This window comes from Procambarus clarkii, chromosome 81 (genome assembly GCF_040958095.1).
Source record: "Procambarus clarkii isolate CNS0578487 chromosome 81, FALCON_Pclarkii_2.0, whole genome shotgun sequence".
Taxonomy (NCBI): domain Eukaryota; kingdom Metazoa; phylum Arthropoda; class Malacostraca; order Decapoda; family Cambaridae; genus Procambarus; species Procambarus clarkii.
The window spans coordinates 5,863,322-5,883,056 of record NC_091230.1 but is presented as its reverse complement, the minus strand read 5'-3'; the positions used below and the strand labels follow the sequence as shown (position 1 = coordinate 5,883,056).

At 46.9% G+C, this 19,735-nt stretch overlaps 1 long non-coding RNA gene across 1 annotated transcript; it reads left to right on the top strand.

The window, feature by feature from the left end:
• Positions 1–532: 532 nt before the first annotated feature.
• LOC138358047 (uncharacterized) lies at positions 533–6,926 on the top strand. Its single transcript, XR_011225215.1, has 2 exons — positions 533–663; positions 5,806–6,926. It is a non-coding gene; the product is annotated as an uncharacterized lncRNA (long non-coding RNA).
• The last annotated feature ends 12,809 nt before the right edge of the window (positions 6,927–19,735 follow it).

The following is a 19,735-nucleotide window of genomic DNA, read 5'->3' as shown; positions in this document are numbered from 1 at the left end:
ACAGTCTGTCATTAAGAAAAGAGGAGATAGGATTTACGATCCTAGCTAGAGACTTTAGTTGAATTAATTTTGCATACAGTAAATTTTTTATTTTAGTACAGTACAAGTCCCTAGTAGTTCTCCTCTCATATCAATCCCGGCAGTTTTTCCCCACAGGACTGTCCCTCATAGCGGTCGATGAGATCTTGAAAAAATACACTTACATTGGAATTTCACCACTATGAGCTTCTCTTGTAGAATTCGCAGGCCAACCGGATTCACCATGTTGACATGTAACACGTCAACAAGCACCACTCCAATCGTCGTGTAGTCCACCTGCGGTGAAAACTCTAAACCAAGAGAAGCAAATCTGTTAACAGGAGGCGTGTAAGTCCCCTTCTTCCAATGGTGTACCCTGCACCAGTAGGGCACCAACAATGTCCTGTGACGACCACACAGCCGTCTATGGCAAGGACTGCGTACCAACTGTGGAGCCAGGTGAGGGTACCACCATACCCTCTGATGGTCAGCCACCGAATCCCTTGCTGGAGTTAGGAGTCGCGCCACCCACGCTCCAGGAGGGCGAGTGAGGTGACGTCAGTTACCGATGTTCTCTCAACATTCAGTCTGTTTTGGGCGCTCGTCGGTGAAAGGTTCAACTCCACAAACTGCTCCGGCAGTTTGGTAAGATTTGTGGGTTTTGGTAATATAACTTGTATTGTTCTGTACTTTATTTTGTTGGCCGAGTCATTTAGTTGTAGTTTATGCTTTTGTGTTTCATTTTTTAGTCTATTATTTTATATATGCAAGACAGTGTTACAGGTGTTAAAGTTGTGTGCGTGTGCTTAACTTTTGTTTTGTGGATTTTGACTTTGATTCTGTTTACTCATAACTACATAAACAAAAACTCGCATTTAAGTTAATGTTGTATTTGTAGACCATCAGCTGGGTATAACCGCAGTACCTTAATTAACATAAATCCAGTTTTGGGGGTTAAAGGCAATACAGTAATTCTACAACCTCGTGTATTCAAATAAATTGGATTCTAATTTTGGCCATTTATAGAAATACTTACTATCCACTATATTTGGTATAGAAAGGTTTATATAACATTTATGCCAAGACTGTCATTTAAAGAGATAAGGTTCTCTATACTAATTGGTTGCCGTCTCTTGAAGGTAAAATCATATCACAATTCGGGCATAAATTTTTCATTATCCCTCTCTGTTGTGGTGGGAAGCATTCACTAATGTTGCTACATCTTTAGTATTTTTAAGTATAAATATATCTGACTTCATCTTCTTTAGCTGTTAATAATTTTATGCCAATCAGAAATGAAAAATTTTACATTTTTTATTATTTTCATTGCCCATAGCATCACTGTAGGTCATGATATCTACATCTCCGTAGGGCATAATAAATTTGATGTGCTTAGAACTGAAATCAATATTTAGGGTAACTACTTTTGTAAGCATTATCTATAAAATTCGGCTCATCAATTGAAAATGTCAAGAATTTTGCTACTCACCGAGAGTAATCACACTCACATGGTGTCATTGAAAAAAATCCATAGGAGCAGTGATGAGGGTTCGAACCTATGCGGTGGCTGTTCCCAGGCACACGCCCAAATTAGGCCACGACATAGTCAAAAGGATTGCAACCTGGAGTTCTACTGAACAAGGGTTTTCTGAGGCTTCCAGTGAAGCCGGACCAGTTTTTTCACACACTTTTCTCCGCCCCCCTCCCCCATGCACTCTGGCTCTGTCATCCAGGAATGTTCTAGGTTCGAACCCCCTATTACAACTCTTACGAATTTTCTCATTGATATACCACGTTAGTGAGATTACTCTGTGTATTGAAAGAGGAGAGTCAGAGGTAGAACATTCCTGGATGACAGAGCCAGAGTGCATGGGGGGGGGGGGTAGCCAGAGAACATGGGGGGATTATGTAGAAATACAGGTTCAGCTTCACTGGAAGCCTCAGGAAACCCTTTGAGTTCAGTAGAACTCCAGGTTGCAATCCTTTTGACTATGTCGTGGCCTAATTGACTGGGGCGCGTGCCTGGGAACATCCACCGCATAGGTTCGAGCCCCTCATCCCAGCTCCTACGGATTTTCTCAGTTTCGCTAAAAAGAGCATAATTATACATTTTATACTGCCATCTATAATGTTATTTGAGTAAAAACTTGGAATGATTGTAGCACAACTCATTCACTGTTTATGTACTCAAATTTTGATGAAACTCTAAGGATCATGATGAATAATTACATAATTATTGTGTGGTTAGTAATATTTTCTGCAGGCACATTTCTTATGATCTTTTAGAATTGGTTTCTAATTCATTTTTCTGCCAATTTTGAAAAGAGCGAGATACATCATTAGCAAATATGTCTATGATTCGCTAGTTGCGTAAGTCACACGAGTATCCATATTAGCAACAGTTTCCAAAGCAAGCCTTTATCCAAATAAATTATGAAATACACACAAGTACATATATATATTACTCATCTATAATACGCTATACACAAAGGGTTGAGTTCCTCTCGTTGGGTTAGCTTTGTTGCAGTAGGTCTAACTCACGCACTTTCTTCTCAGTATAGGTATAGCGAATATTTTTTTTTTTTTTTTTTTTTTTGAGATATATACAAGAGTTGTTACATTCTTGTACAGCCACTAGTACGCGTAGCGTTTCGGGCAAGTCCTTAATCCTATGGTCCCTGGAATACGATCCCCTGCCGCGAAGAATCGTTTTTTCATCCAAGTACACATTTTACTGTTGCGTTAAACAGAGGCTACAGTTAAGGAATTGCGCCCAGTAAATCCTCCCCGGCCAGGATACGAACCCATGACATAGCGCTCGCGGAACGCCAGGCGAGTGTCTTACCACTACACCACGGAGACTGTATTTCTTTGCTAGCAACAAAATTTCTAGTCAAATTTAGGGCTTTGATCTTAATGTGAAAAATATTTTTGCTAGCTACACTTTCTTGATAGAAAATTTTTTTAACGACCATTCTGTAGGGAATGGTTATTTTATATAGAAGGTGCATCTAACTTATAATTTACACCTTATTGAACCAGCCCACTTATCTGGAAATAATTTAGGAGCAATCAGGTATATTTGTAGTTTTTCACTTTTAATTTTAAATTAATTTGGAGTCCCACTGTAGATTTTGACCTGGGTGGAGGTAGAAGGGTTTTCTTTGCCGAGGGAGTTGGCCATGTGGGTTACATTGGCAATGCAGTTTGCATAGGAGCTAGCATACACCGCTTATCTACGCCATTAAAATACTTTTTTGGTCTATCTACTGATTAATTTTCGAATGCTAACGAGTGAATTAGTAAAAGGTATTTATTCCTTTAACTTGTTGAAAGCCTTATTGTTAACAGGTAATATTTATCAGAATGTCATTAAATATATAAGATAAGCAATTGAGTTTTTTAAATTTAAGATTTTTTTGGCTAGAGTATTGAAGCTTGACCAGTAATCTTATCAAATCTGATACTGATATACTAAAGGTTTCTTCATCATAGCTTTCTCATCACTCTCGACCGATTGGTTGAATGACTCGTTATAACCTTTATACCTGACTGTATATTGTAAATTGTGGTTAACATTATGCGTTTGGAAAATCCTTTCAATATAAAAGAAATCGGGTATGATTGTCAACATAATGTCTTGTTTGTATAATCCACCTGCAATAGGCTTGTCATTGAGATCCTTCAAAAAGAATAGGGGAATTCATTGGCTACTATCTTTTCGTATAATTAGAAAGATTTCCATGGTATTCTGTTCGTTAAAATCTATATGGAATTTAGAAATTCAATCACATAACGTAATCCTCATTGTGTCATCGACAGATTGTTGCGGAATGATATGGGATTCGGTGTTACATTCGCTTTTATACATAAAGTTACCTAAATTGGTTATATTTTTAAGAGGGGTTAAAGTATGAAATTTGGATGAGTCCTGCCTCCTGAACCGTGATAAGGTGATATATTACACTTCTTTGATATCCAGACGTGCAAAAAGATAGTTGAAAGTTACATGCAGAGTAATCAACTAATAAAGCTAGGTTTACAGAGTTTGGATAAAACGTTCAACTATATTTATGTGTCTTCATTTTCTGCGGAAAAACAATATTGTTGGGAGCTAACATCTGTTTCATATGTGATTTATATAATTCAACTCCACGATCCGAATTTATTTTCTGCACTCTTTGCGAGTAACGGGTTTCCCGTATTAATTTCATTTTCTACATGCACATTTCTCACATTTGCTTTCAATGGGAAACACTATAGAGAGCCTGGAGAAAATAGACATATTGGCTAGTACATACATGTGATAATAATTTGTGTTTTGCTCGTAAGCTCGTGTCAGCTAAATCAAAAGTAAAAAATACCCGTATTTAAGGTATTTAAGGGTGGGTTGTTTCTGGCGTAATTCACATCTTTTGAATTTACACAGCTTTTAAAAGCTAAGAATTAGTTCATGATGTTTTTAGATATTCTTTAACATCAGCTGGAGTTATTGTCGGGTTTATTAATTTAGGAACTATATATTATCTTTCAATACCACCGAAACCTCCTTTGGAAGTTGGCTCATTATAAACTTTACCTAGTATGATTTGCATCTTCAGGATTGGTAAACTATTTGAAATGGGCTTTCATGTACAATATTCACCCCGGGGCGTTTGAACCCAAATCTATGAGTAAAGACCCGTCAAGTTTTCTAATAACTTTCTTATATCTCAAAACTTCTTTAAATTTTGTTTCCAAAATATCTGATGATCTAACATCATGATTTATCTTATATAAAACGAGAATCGTTTAGACTTACGCTTCATGAGTATTTTACCCCAACAAATTGTTTGCTCAATTTTTATAGCAGAGATGTCATGATGTCTCCATTTTGTATATATGCCTGACATTTTTTTAACAGATTGTTAGATGATTGAGAGGCAGGAGACAACTCTCCCATCCTAACTATCTAAAGCAGGCGTAATTTTAAAATATATTTTAATTTCGCAGTTATAAATTAATTGGTCTTTAACTACTGATATCAATACCACATATAATAATCTGAGACAAGTTATTACGGTACATTTTCACGAGTCTAGAACACAAATAAGACTTGGCATGTTAGAATACTAAATGTCTACGTTCTTCATAAAATATTAAGTTGAATTTGCCAGACAATTTCCTGCGACCTATAATTGATTGGAGTTCATACCGGCTGACATTTAGGCACTGTGGAAGTTACGTTTTCTTAAGGAACTAAAACATACTTTATTTATGATATGGGATTTGACAAAAACAAACTTTATACGATTATGGGCATTTATTTAAAAACAAGGAATATACTACTACAGCAGTTATTTATGTCCCAGTAACATAGTGAGTCATAATTATTGCATGAAGAATTATACTGAACATTTAAGAAATTGTCAGGTAATTAGCCTTCATACGTCGGGTAACATCAACTTCCTCTAGTCTTCATCGATTACACACAAGATTATTATAATATTGTACTAAATTCTTATTTTCTTAGTATATAAATCAGTGTAACACGACCCTGTAAGACTGCTCTGGGCCAGGATCCTCCGAAGCAATGATTACAGCTAATTACCCTGCCGGCTCTCGTCGTTGACACGTGACATCACAGTCTAGCCATCTTAGTTTTGGGTATATATAGCCGGTGTCCGAGACAGGACACAACTATACAAGCTAATGTGCTTGCAGATCTCTAGTCCACTGCCGACACATCTCAGCCCACATCCTCTACTCAACCAGTAACTGATTTTGTTGTACCTGATACTGTTTCAGCTGCTGCTGCTGCTGCCTCTGGACTCTCACTCGAAGCGTCTATCACCCTTCAACTGTCATCTGATAAAGATTCCAACGCCTGTGTTGTCGTCCTCGCCAGCTCACCACTGTATAAACTGCCAGCTATACGCTCTTCACCAGAAACAGCGCTTCTTGTTCACATAAGCACCGAGAAGGTTATGAAGACCTTAAATCACAACGAAACAAAACTATTGGTCCCCTGAGTGGCGACGTCTTACCAGGGAAATCTACAGCAGCAGCAGTTATGAGAGACTCGGAAACAGCCCTGATGAGGGACCCTTGGTTGTTCCTTCACACATCATACGATGACTGAGGACCGTTTTTCATCACCTAAGTAAAGACTCACCCTAATTATTACATCTACAAATTCCACATGATAAGATGTCGAAAGAAGCAGAACAGCATAGAGAACTACAACAACGTCGGACTGAATTAAGAAGAAGAATAAAGGCCAACTAAGAAAAAGAAGAAGAATGAAGAAAGAAGACACCGACGAAGACTGTAGGTCTCCACCTAGACTGAAGACGTGCTGCGCCATGTGCCCTCTACGACCCGCCGTCTCACCTACTCAGTTGTGGAGTTGTTCAGCATCATCATGTGGTGCAGGTGGGTGAAGTCCTGACCCTTCATCTCCGACATCAGCGCTTCCTCTCGCACTCTCTTAATCTTCATCTGTCAGGACATTCACTCCCATTAATGTTGTTTAAAAAGAGTACAGCATCCAAACTCTTAAATGACTTGCTAACACAGCTTATTTTCGGGTTATGGTGTTAGGTAACGCATCTTTTAGTCCTTACTTGTATTTAATTTGCTTAATCTTTCTCAGAGTCAGAGGTGAAGTCGATCTCAATTATTTTTGTTTCATATTATCTCTAATTTACAAGCCAGATGTATTACAAGTATTAATGTAAATTTTATTATTTTCTAATTTATATTTTTAATGGTGGTTTTTCTGACATTGTTATTCCTTATGATCCCACTGCAAAAGCTATGCGCTTTTGTTTTTGTATGGAAAAGTGAATCGTGTGATTTGTTGGGTATAACTGCAGTACCTTTTCCTGTAACCGTACACACAAATAAAATACATGTAATTATATATACTCAGTTACATAATTATTTACCTAGCAGACATAATTTGCATGTAGGAAAATACCAAAACATAATATTCAGCAAAACAAGAATTTAGTTTAGTGTAAATTTGTTAATATGTTTATATGTTCGCTAGTTAAGGAAAAGTTTTAATTATGGAACTTCATTTGGATGAATTAGTTTCTCTCACCACCCAAATTAAATACTGGAAAGAGGCAGAGCCTTGAAGAATGCCCAGCTGTAACTATCATCATCAACCGTCTCATGTTTACTCTACTCCTCTCTCCCTCTTCCTCGGTAATTGGATAGTCGAGATGATGATAAACTCAGAATTGCTTTGGGCTTATCATATGTATTGTTGTCAATAGTTGACAGTTCTCACTTAGCATATATGCAGGTACATATCTTTTTCTTGAACATTCCTAATAGATCTGGACAACAAACTTACGAGTTGTGTTGGTGGGTGCGTGGGTAAGTGCGTGGGTGAGTGTGGGTGATACATTGTTATACCCTTACAGCGACAATAGTGTTCGGGTGGAATGCAGTTAAAATATCAGAGCCAATAATTCTCTAATGATTTTAGACCCAACATCGGATTAGAGAATAAAGGAAAATTGCTAAAATCCACATGACTGAACAGAGGCCTTCTATTACATTTGGCAACTCGCTTGTCACTGTGACAAGCGAGTTTTATGATGCAGGAGTCGATGTCTGACGGAAGCTATTTGGCTTCTTCCCCATATTTAGTGTTGACTGTTATAACAAAAATCGTATAAAAGCCTTTTAGCAACCTGTACAATATTGGAACCTAGGTATGTGTGGCTGTGGACAATGAGAGAATGTTTCATAACAGTGTAAATAATATGTTTATGAATGATGAGAGTTCCATGAGAAACTAGAAAGAGATACTTGATGGCTGATGTTCAGATGATATAAATGAAGAATAGTCTGCTGCCAAACTGTGACTAAAAAGGCTAGTATAAAATTGTAAATACAAAAGGCATCACTGATATTGCTGCGTTTAACTCATCTTAGAACTTGGTGGTCTGATGCTAATCCACTCCGCTTAGCTCCTGGTTTAATGTACTTAACAATGCTCGGCGAGGAAGGAGCGAGGGATCGTTTAGTAAACCCATTATCGTGGTATAATTGTTACAGATCGACGGGTTACCCATAAATAATATTTGGTAATGCTCGAGGGGAAATATTGTCTAACATGCAAGATGTATCTTCTGTAGATTTCCACTTTTGATGTCTTCTTCAGCTTGTGTTATTTAGCCTTGTGGGCATTTGATCGGGCACCAGATAAATAAAGCAAGGAGGAGGGAATTATCAGGAGAAAGTGCCAAGCCATTGCGACTATATAGCACTTGGAGTAGTTCTGGATAAGGATTTGGGATGGGACGGGGGAAAAGGAATGGTGCCAAATCCCTTGGACGGTCGGGGACTTAACACCGACCTGTATGAAGCCAGACCGTCGCTTTACTCTCTAGCTCAAGTGGTTGGTCATATAAAGTAAGAATGGAAGAACGAATGATTAGCAATACACAGAGTATTCACAGTAACGTGATGCATCAGTGAGAAAGTCCGTAGGAGCAGTGAAGAAGAACACCCAGCGCATACGTTCGAATCCTCATCACAGTTCATATGGGTTTCTCAATGATTAGCATGAATGTCATTTTAAATACTGTATATTGCACACTACAGTCTAGGATTGGGAAATGACATATTATCGTTAATATGGCTCCAGCCTTTCCTGATTAAACTGCATAAAATATGTCGCATTGTTTTTTCCCCCTCGGGAAAAATAGATAGCTTATTCTATTTGGATCTAAATAGGAGCTTTGGATATAAATAGGCGCTGCCTCATATGGGCCAAAAACTCTTGCCGCTTCCTTGATTCTTATTTTCTTATTCATATTTTAGATTTTGCTAACCTCATTAAATGTCATGGGAATAATTTTACAAATTATTTATTACTTTGAAGACTTGGGATGCCTGCATATGTTCCCTGTTGTCATGTCCTGTGATATATATTTATAGGCTGCCAAATTGTCAGAAATAGGAATCTTGCTTGCCCTCTGGATTGAAAATGTCTTTGATCGCGCAATTATGTTGATAATCTACAAAATTCAAAATTCAAAAATACAAAATTAGTTAAACAAATTGGATGTTTGCCTACAGTTGAAATAATAGATACTTTAAATGAATTTATCCCAAGACTAGTTCCCTCTAGTTCAGATAAATGCTCGTCCAATTTAGTATTTATTTCCACTCCAAAAATAGACAAGCAGCCGTACTTCTTCCCTAGTAATTGGATGCAGGACTCCTGTTATGGAGATGCCGTCACTGAATTCAGGTTCCTTTTTAACGTTAAGCCTCTGTACCGTAAGGGTGACGTCGGGTAAGTTAATAAGGATGGAAGATTATTATCGAAACGCGAGTCTTTATGTTCTACGAAGAACTCCCGAAAATGACCCAAATTAATATGGACGAGTTTGGCTTCAACAGTGTATGAATACTCTCACACAATCACACACTCGCTGTCTCTCTCTCTCTCTCTCTCTCTCTCTCTCTCTCTCTCGGTGTATTTGTATCTTTTTTATCTTTCACTTTCTTTCTTACAAAACAAATATGAATATAATATCGCAATATTATGAGTTCAAGAGTAAGTGAAACGTAGAGAACAATACCGTAGACTTTGTTGTATTATAATCCGTAAGGTATATTCATGGGCTGGGAATGTGAGAGTTGGCTGGCCGGCTGGAGTGGAGGTGCGATAAGATAACGGTTGACCCAAATACGAGAGGAAGTGGATGTTGTCAGTTTTACTGATGGGTGTGGGGCGGGTGGATGGCAGGTCGTGTGGGCGGTGGGAGATGATGCACTGTGACGAACCCCTTGTTAAGGGGACTTTGGGTACAGCGACGAGGTGGTGATGACTAATGAGGTCACAACGGCGGCCGCAGGTGCACCTGGCAGGGGTCACCTGTCAGATGCACCAGGCAGGTGCACCTGGCAGGGGTCACCTGTCAGATGCACCCAGGCAGGTGCACCTGGCAGGGGTCACCTGTCAGATGCACCCAGGCAGGTGCACCTGGCAGGGGTCACCTGTCAGATGCACCCAGGCAGGTGCACCTGGCAGGGGTCACCTGTCAGATGCACCCAGGCAGGTGCACCTGGCAGGGGTCACCTGTCAGATGCACCCAGGCAGGTGCACCGGCCTGGGTCAGGTGACAGGTGTGTGTGTGTGCTGCGGGTCAGGTGTGTGGAGGTCAGTCAGGGGGCGGTTGATCCTGTAATAATGCACATTCACTCTGAGATCGGAAAGTTTTTAAAAAATGGACGAATATTTTGTTTGAATGTTCAGGTTTATACGGGAAGATTTTAAAATGAAATACAAAAGTTTAATATTGCTCCACTAATTGGAAAGAAACGACTTGGAGGTTAATTTGAAGGTGAAGTCAACCATTACCCGCCCAATATGTCCCCCCTTACCCTTCCTGAGGGGGGGGGGGTACAACAGGTTTGCTCACTACACTGCAGGTGGAGGGTTAGAGAGGGAAGGGTGATGGCAATACTGACCACACTGGGAGCCAGAAAGGGGGTCATCAGGAGTGGCTATACTGAGAGCGACACTGCGGGGGTATACTGATGACGCTGGTAGGGTCAACAGTATACTAACTTCACTGCGAGCTGAAGTACGGATTCTCTGGTGATGTCACTGAGCGGACCGGTATACTGAACTCGCTGAGAATAGCTCGTTGGCCACACTGTGGGTGTAGGGGTGGGGCGGGTATACTGACGACACTGAGGCGGATGGGTAGGAAAGGAGGATATACTGAACCAGCGTGCTGCTCCCTCAATAATACCCCGTTCCCAATACGTCCCCACCGACCCCCTCGGCCAACGAAAAAATATCATATTTAGAAGTGCACGCCAAAATCAAAACAAGCATGTTTACTTCCCCAGCCTTACTATTGCATCTGGGTCTCACTGAGTCAGCTAAGGCGTCAGGGCAGACTGACCCACCTGTGGCATCAGGGCCAGACTGAACCACCTGGGACATCAGGGTCAGACTGAACCACCTGGGACATCAGGGTCAGACTGAACCACCTGGGACATCAGGGTCAGACTGAACCACCTGGGACATCAGGGCCAGACTGAACCACCTGGGACATCAGGGTCAGACTGAACCACCTGGGACATCAGGGTCAGAATGAACCACCTGGGACATCAGGGTCAGACTGAACCACCTGGGACATCAGGGCCAGAATGAACCACCTGGGACATCAGGGCCAGAATGAACCACCTGGGACATCAGGGCCAGAATGAACCACCTGGGGCATCAGGGTCAGACTGAACCACCTGGGACATCAGGGCCAGACTGAACCACCTGGGACATCAGGGCCAGACTGAACCACCTGGGACATCAGGGCCAGACTGAACCACCTGGGACATCAGGGCCAGACTGAACCACCTGGGACATCAGGGCCAGACTGAACCACCTGGGACATCAGGGTCAGAATGAACCACCTGGGACATCAGGGCCAGACTGAACCACCTGGGACATCAGGGCCAGACTGAACCACCTGGGACATCAGGGCCAGACTGAACCACCTGGGACATCAGGGCCAGACTGAACCACCTGGGACATCAGGGCCAGACTGAACCACCTGGGACATCAGGGCCAGACTGAACCACCTGGGACATCAGGGCCAGACTGAACCACCTGGGACATCAGGGCCAGACTGAACCACCTGGGACATCAGGGCCAGACTGAATCACCTGGGACATCAGGGCCAGACTGAACCACCTGGGACATCAGGGCCAGACTGAATCACCTGGGGCATCAGGGCCAGACTGAACCACCTGGGACATCAGGGCCAGACTGAATCACCTGGGACATCAGGGTCAGACTGAACCACCTGGGACATCAGGGCCAGACTGAACCACCTGGGACATCAGGGCCAGACTGAATCACCTGGGGCATCAGGGCCAGACTGAACCACCTGGGACATCAGGGCCAGAATGAACCACCTGGGACATCAGGGTCAGACTGAACCACCTGGGACATCAGGGTCAGAATGAACCACCTGGGACATCAGGGCCAGACTGAACCACCTGGGACATCAGGGCCAGACTGAACCACCTGGGACATCAGGGCCAGACTGAATCACCTGGGGCATCAGGGCCAGACTGAACCACCTGGGGCATCAGGGCCAGACTGAATCACCTGGGACATCAGGGTCAGACTGAACCACCTGGGACATCAGGGCCAGACTGAATCACCTGGGACATCAGGGCCAGACTGAACCACCTGGGACATCAGGGCCAGACTGAATCACCTGGGGAGTAGTATAACTGACGTAGGGTCCTCAAAGTGGCACCCAGGAAAAATATTGATAGATTGTCGAAGACCAGTAAATAAAATGATAAATGAATCAGACATCAAAGCGAGGGAGTGAGGCAGAGTACGAGAGGCAGAGTGCAGGAGGCAGAGTGCGAGAGGCAGAATGAGTGAGGCAGAGTGCGAGAGGCAGAATGAGTGAGGCAGAGTGCGAGAGGCAGAGTGCAAGGCTATGCAACTTGACCTCCCCCATATAAGATCTTTGTCCCTGTTGCTCGGTCTTTCCCTTTCCAATCCTCCAGGTTGGATCCTTCCGGTTCCTGTACTCCTACAACTATAATAGATCTTTTTCTTTCCAGCATTTGAGTCATGCACATTGCATCTTCCTGGGATGTAGCCGCCTTCATAGCCGCTCCTCTATAACAGCCTTGGCACTTAGGTTATCGCAGAGTATTGCTGCAAACGATGGTCTTCCTGGCAGGAGCCCTCCATCCGCTTCATACTTGTTTCGAGAGGGTTGCTTGCCTCTTGGTGGTTCGAATTCGGATTTTCGCTGTTTCCTTATCTCTTGGCTTTCCCGAGCTTACTCAGTAGGCTCTTTATTATTGCATGCATTGCGATCAGTTCTCTGTTGAAGTCCCGCTAACACCTGAGTGATCCAGTCACAGGAAGTATGCTCCATTCTCCCTTGTCCCTGTGTGTGTGTATTCGCCTAGTTGTGCTTGCGGGGGTTGAGCTCTGGCTCTTTCAGTCCGCCTCTCAACTGTCAATCAATCAACATTCCCCCCTCACACACACACACACACACACCAGGAAGCAGCCCATAACAGCTGTCTATCTCCCAGGTACCTATTTAATGCTAGGTAACAGGGGCATCAGGGTGAAAAACTCTGCCCATCTGCTTCCGCCGGCGGCCGGGATCGAACCCGGACGCTGGAATTACGAGTCCCAAGCGCTGTCCATTCAGTCACGGCCCCTGTAGCTTGTGTGCGTCTGTCTGTGGAGGGGGGGGGGGGGGAGGGAAGGAGAGAGAGAGAGAGAGGTGGAGGGCGAGAGTGGGGAGAGAGAGAGAGAGAGAGTGGGGAGAGAGAGAGAGAGAGAGAGAGAGAGAGAGAGAGAGAGAGAGAGAGAGAGAGAGAGAGAGAGAGAGAGAGAGAGAGAGAGAGAGAGAGAGAGAGAGAGAGAGAGAGACATAGGTAGAGAGAGAGGAAGGGAGACAGATGAGAGGGTTCGATATGAGAGAACAGGGGGACGCTGAAGAGATCAGCGTGAGGCAGTGTGAGTGAGGTGTGAGAAGTGAGGTGTGAGAAGTGAGGCGGGAGTGCGCCAGAGGCCGTGCGCGCCAGAGGCCGTGCGCGCCAGAGGCCGTGCGCGCCAGAGGCCGTGCGCGCCAGAGGCCGTGCGCGCGGTTATACAACCTGCCGTCCCCCGTGTAAGGTCTGGTGGAGGAGAGACTACACTCCCAGGTACCTATTTACTACTGAACAGATGCATCAAGGTGAACGAAACTCTGCCCAATTGTTTCCGCCTCCCTTGGGAATTGAACCCGGAACCTGAGAACTCCGAATCGCGAGCACCGTCCACTCAGCTGTCAGGCCCCCCCTTGAGTGAACTTGCCATATGAAACAAGTTGTTTACAAATATTGCTAACAAACGCATGGAAGTTAAAAAGCATTGGCCTCACTTCCCCCTGAAGCTAGTTGCTGCCGAGATCAAGGTTGTGAAGGTACACGAACCTTAACAACATTGGCGCATTTGGGGGTTAAGACCCTTCAGGTGTGGCTCGGGACACATGCTTCTATCCTTAACATCTTACTCCTCGCCTAATTGTATGTATAGGGTACTGACCTATGTCACTTATCTTTTACTCGTCGTGTAGTTGTATGTACAGTCGCAGTCTCTTTGATGGGTAGGGGGAGGAGGAGATGATAAACTTTGCAACACTGGTGCTAAGTTGTTGACCAGACCACACACTAGAAATTGAAGGGACGACGACGTTTCGGTCCGTCCTGGACCATTCTCAAGTCATCGACTTGAGAATGGTCCAGGACGGACCGAAACGTCGTCGTCCCTTCAATTTCTAGTGTGTGGTCTGGTCAACATACTTCAGCCACGTTATTGTGACTCATCGCCTGCAACTGGTGCTAAGTTGTTTTGTGAATGATCACATTTAGTTTTCTTATTATCAACAAAGTAATTATCGACAAAAAAATTATTTTACTGAGAACAACTTTTCTTTACTGTTACTGTTTTAAATGAATGCTATATGATGCCATAATTCTTTTTCCTGACGAATTAGAGCATATGGTCAAATATAACTCGGTAAGCGTAAATCCTAAACCGTAGCTTCCATTGACAATAGTCAACACCCACCATTTAATGGATGAAATCCCCGGTCGCTTGTATTGTGGATTACAACTAAATCTTCAGATTCCAGTAAGTTATTAAATTATTTTAATATCACCAATTATATAAGTACTGTATTTTATTAACAAGGTCATAGTAGTTACAAACCAATACGATTTTGTACAGCGAATGTCTTTATTTGTGTTTAACATTTAACTGTTTTAATGGTTAATAAAAGTTCAAATGGCACCCGACGCTTTGGTGGTTATAGAGGGGGGAGTGAGCGTGAGAGAGGGGGGGGGGGAGTTAGCGTGAGAGAGGGGGAGGAGTGAGCGTGAGAGGTGGGGGGGAGTGAGTATGAGAGGGGGGGAGTGAGCATGAGAGGGGGGGAGTGAGGGTGAGAGAGGGGGGTGGGGAGTGAGCGTGAGAGAGGTGGGGGGAGTGAGCGTTAGAGAGGGGGGGGGTGAGCGTGAGAGAGGGGGGAGTGAGGGTGAGAGGGGGGGAGTGAGGGTGAGAGAGGGGGAGTGAGCGTGAGAGAGAGGGGAGTGAGCGTGAGAGAGGGGGGAGTGAGCGTGAGAGAGGGGGGGGGATGAGCGTGAGAGAGGGGGGGGAGTGAGCGAGAGAGACGGGGGGGTGAGGGTGAGAGAGGGGGGGAGTGAGGGTGAGGAGAGGGGGGGAGTCAGGGTGAGAGAGGGGGGGAGTCAGAGTGAGAGAGGGGGGGAGTCAGAGTGAGAGAGGGGGGGAGTCAGAGTGAGAGAGGGGGGGAGTGAGCGTGAGAGAGGGGGGGAGTGAGCGTGAGAGAGCGGGGGTAGTGAGCGCGAGAGAGGGGAGGGAGTGAGCGCGAGAGAGGGGGGGGGAGTGAGCGCGAGAGAGGGGGGGGGGAGTGAGCGCGAGAGAGGGGGGGGGAGTGAGCGCGAGAGAGGGGGAAGTGAGCGTGAGAGGGGGAAGTGAGCGTGAGAGAGGGGGGGAGTGAGCGTGAGAGAGGGGGGGAGTGAGCGTGAGAGGGGGGAGTGAGCGTGAGAGAGGGGGGAGTGAGCGTGAGAGGGGGGAGTGAGCGTGAGAGGGGGGAGTGAGAGGGGGGAGGGAGTGAGCGTGAGAGAGGGGGGGGGGGGAGTGAGCGCGAGAGAGGGGGGAGTGAGCGCGAGAGAGGGGGGGGGGAGTGAGCGCGAGAGAGGGGGGGAGTGAGCGCGAGAGAGGGGGGGGGAGTGAGCGCGAGAGAGGGGGGGGGAGTGAGCGCGAGAGAGGGGGGAGAGTGACCGCGAGAGAGGGGGAGGGGAGTGAGCGCGAGAGAGGGGGGGAGTGAGCGCGAGAGAGGGGGGGAGTGAGCGCGAGAGGGGGGGGGAGTGAGCGCGAGGGAGGGGGGGAGTGAGCGCGAGAGAGGGGGGGGGAGTGAACGTGAGAGGGGGGGAGTGATCGTGAGAGAGGGGGGGAGTGATCGTGAGAGAGGGGGGGTGTGATCGTGAGAGGGGGGGGAATGAGCGCGAGAGAGGGGGGGAGTGAGCGCGAAAGAGAGGGGGGGGGGAGTGAGCGCGAGAGAGAGGGGGGGAGTGAGCGCGAGAGAGAGGGGGGGAGTGAGCGCGAGAGAGAGGGGGGGAGTGAGCGCGAGAGAGAGGGGGGGAGTGAGCGCGAGAGAGAGGGGGGGATGTGAGCGCGAGAGAGAGGGGGGGAGTGAGCGCGAGAGAGAGGGGGGAGTGAGCGCGAGAGAGAGGGGGGAGTGAGCGCGAGAGAGAGGGGGGAGTGAGCGCGAGAGAGAGGGGGGAAGTGAGCGCTAGAGAGAGGGGGGAAGTGAGCGCGAGAGAGAGGGGGGAAGTGAGCGCGAGAGAGAGGGGGGAAGTGAGCGCGAGAGAGAGGGGGGAAGTGAGCGCGAGAGAGAGGGGGGAAGTGAACGCGAGAGAGAGGGGGGAAGTGAACGCGAGAGAGAGGGAGGAAGTGAACGCGAGAGGGGGGGGGAGTGAACGTGAGAGAGGGGGGGGGAGTGAACGTGAGAGAGGGGGGGGAGTGAACGTGAGAGAGGGGGGGAGTGAACGTGAGAGAAGGGGGGGAGTGAACGTGAGAGGGGGGGGGAGTAAGCGTGAGAGAGGGGGGGGAGTGAGCGTGAGAGAGGGGGGGGGGAGTGAGCGTGAGAGAGGGGGGGAGTGAGCGTGAGAGATGGGGGGGGGGGAGTGAGCGTGAGAGAGGGGGGGGGAGTGAACGTGAGAGAGGGGGGGGAGTGAACGTGAGAGAGGGGGGGGAGTGAACGTGAGAGGGGGGGTGGAGTGAGCGTGAGAGAGGGGGGGGGAGTGAGCGTGAGAGAGGGGGGGAGTGAGCGTGAGAGAGGGGGGGAGTGAGCGTGAGAGAGGGGGGGAGTGAGCGTGAGAGAGGGGGGAGTGAGCGTGAGAGAGGGGGGGGGAGTGAGCGTGAGAGAGGTGGGGGAGTGAGCGTGAGAGAGGGGGGGGAGTGAGCGTGAGAGAGGGGGGGGGTGAGCGCGAGAGAGGGGGGGGTGAGCGCGAGAGAGGGGGAGTGAGCGCGAGAGAAGGGGGGGGGGGGGAGTGAGCGCGAGAGAGGGGGGGAGTGAGCGTGAGGGGGGGAGTGAGCGTGAGGGGGGGGGAGTGAGCGTAAGGGGGGGGGAGTGAGCGTGAGAGAGGGGGGGAGTGAGCGCGAGAGAGAGGGGGGAGTGAGCGTGAGAGAGAGGGGGGAGTGAGCGTGAGAGAGAGGGGGGAGTGAGCGTGAGAGAGAGGGGGGAGTGAGCGTGAGAGAGAGGGGGGAGTGAGCGTGAGAGAGAGGGGGGAGTGAGCGTGAGAGAGAGGGGGGAGTGAGCGTGAGAGAGAGGGGGGAGTGAGCGTGAGAGAGAGGGGGGAGTGAGCGAGAGAGAGGGGGGAGTGAGCGTGAGAGAGAGGGGGGAGTGAGCGTGAGAGAGGGGGGAGTGAGCGTGAGAGAGGGGGGAGTGAGCGTGAGAGGGGGGGGGGTGAGAAGCAGTAGCAGTCAGTTATATGATTTGACATTAAAGGAAAAAAGAATGTTTCACAATGTGTCATACGCTTAAAATAGTTGCATATTTGTTATTTATTATTCGGCAAATTACAACTTAATTTCTTATTTTTTTTTCTAAACTAAATCTGGAAATTACCTAAGTAATTATCTAAGTGTAGTTACAGGATGAGAGCTACGCTCGTAGTGTCCCGTCTTCCCAGCGCTCTTCGTCGTATAATGCTTTGAAACTACTGAGGACTTTGATCACCTTCTCACTTAACTTCTTCCAACCGTTTACCATCCTGTTAGCAAAAGTGACTTATATTTATATTTCTTCGGCAGCCTTGTTTAGTTAGCTTAGAACTATGACGTCTTGTTCTTGAAATTTCAGGTCTCAGAAATTCTTCCTTGTCAATTTTATCGATTCCTGTTACTATTTTGTACACAGTGATCATCTCTCTTCTTCTTGTCTTCTAGTTTTGACATTTAATGCCTCTAACTTCTCCTCGTAGATCTTGTCTTTCAGAATTACATGTTTCTCCTCACTTGCCAAGTCCACTAACGTCTCGGCATTTTATCCCTTTGGCGTGATCCTTAACCTTTGGGTAGAAATATTAATTGTAATTTAGCACATACAGGATTAGTGTAGAACTTCTTGGAATGAGGAATTATTATGGATACGTTTTGTAGCATTAACAGGAGCACTTAATTGCCTGTCATGAAACTCTAGAAAATTTGGAGTAATTATATTTCTCTTAATATATTTGATACACCATTTATATCTTTTTTTTTATGTCTTCGCACCATTTCCAGTTTGTTGATGTGTTTTTTAAGATATGGGCACCATATAACCGCTGCATCATCGCACTTTGGTCTCACAAAGGTCGTGACCAATTTCTTTGCTGTTTCACCATGTATTTAAAAAAAATTGGAAATGGGAATGCGTAACATAAGCTCCTTGCACAATGTTCTTTATGTGGTCCTCAGGTGGTTGTTTTCTATCCATAAACATCCCTTAGATCTCTTTCTTTATCAGAATCGTATAAAGCTTTTTTACATGATTTGTAGGTTGTGTGTTTGTGTCTCCTAATCCATATTCAATAACATGGCATTTATTCACATTAAATTCCATTTGCCGGGTGGCGCTCTATACACTTATTTGGTCCAGGTCTTCTTGTAGTGCATGACAATCGTCTAAGATGCATATCTCGCGCACTCTGCCTCGCGCACTCTGCCTCACTCCCTCCATAAATGAATCAGACTTCAAAGCATTTTATTTATGGGTCTTCGACAATCTATCAATACTTTTCTGGCTGCCACTTTGAGGACCCTACGTCAGCTATACCACTCCCCAGGCGGCTCAGTCGGGCCCCCCGATGCCCCAGGCGGCTCAGTCGGGCCCCCCGATGCCCCAGGCGGCTCAGTCGGGCCCCCCCGATGCCCCAGGCGGCTCAGTCGGGCCCCCCCGATGCCCCAGGCGGCTCAGTCGGGCCCCCCGATGCCCCAGGCGGCTCAGTCGGGCCCCCCGATGCCCCAGGCGGCTCAGTCGGGCCCCCCGATGCCCCAGGCGGCTCAGTCGGGCCCCCCGATGCCCCAGGCGGCTCAGTCGGGCCCCCCCGATGCCCCAGGCGGCTCAGTCGGGCCCCCCCCGATGCCCCAGGCGGCTCAGTCGGGCCCCAGGCGGCTCAGTCGGGCCCCAGGCGGCTCAGTCGGGCCCCAGGCGGCTCAGTCGGGCCCCAGGCGGCTCAGTCGGGCCCCAGGCGGCTCAGTCGGGCCCCAGCAGGTTCAGTCGGGCCCCAGCTGGTTCAGTCGGGCCCCGATGCCCCAGGCGGCTCTGTGAGGCCCGGATGCAGTAATAGGGCTCGGGACGTGAACATGCATGTTTTTAATTTGACGTGCACTTCTAAATCCCAGATATTTTCTTCGAGGACCGCAGGTTAAGGGGGGACGGTGTGGGCGTGGGGGGAAGAAGGGGAAGGTGGTCTAGTTCAATTCGGTTCCAACTGGTGCATTATTGAAGCAGCAGCACGCTGGTGTAGTATATCCTCCCTCCCTACCCATCCACCTCAGTGTCGTCAGAATACCCGCCCCACCCCTACACCCACAGTGTGGCCAACGACCTATTCTCAGCTAGGTCAGTATACCTGTCCGCTCAGAGACATCACCAAAGAATCC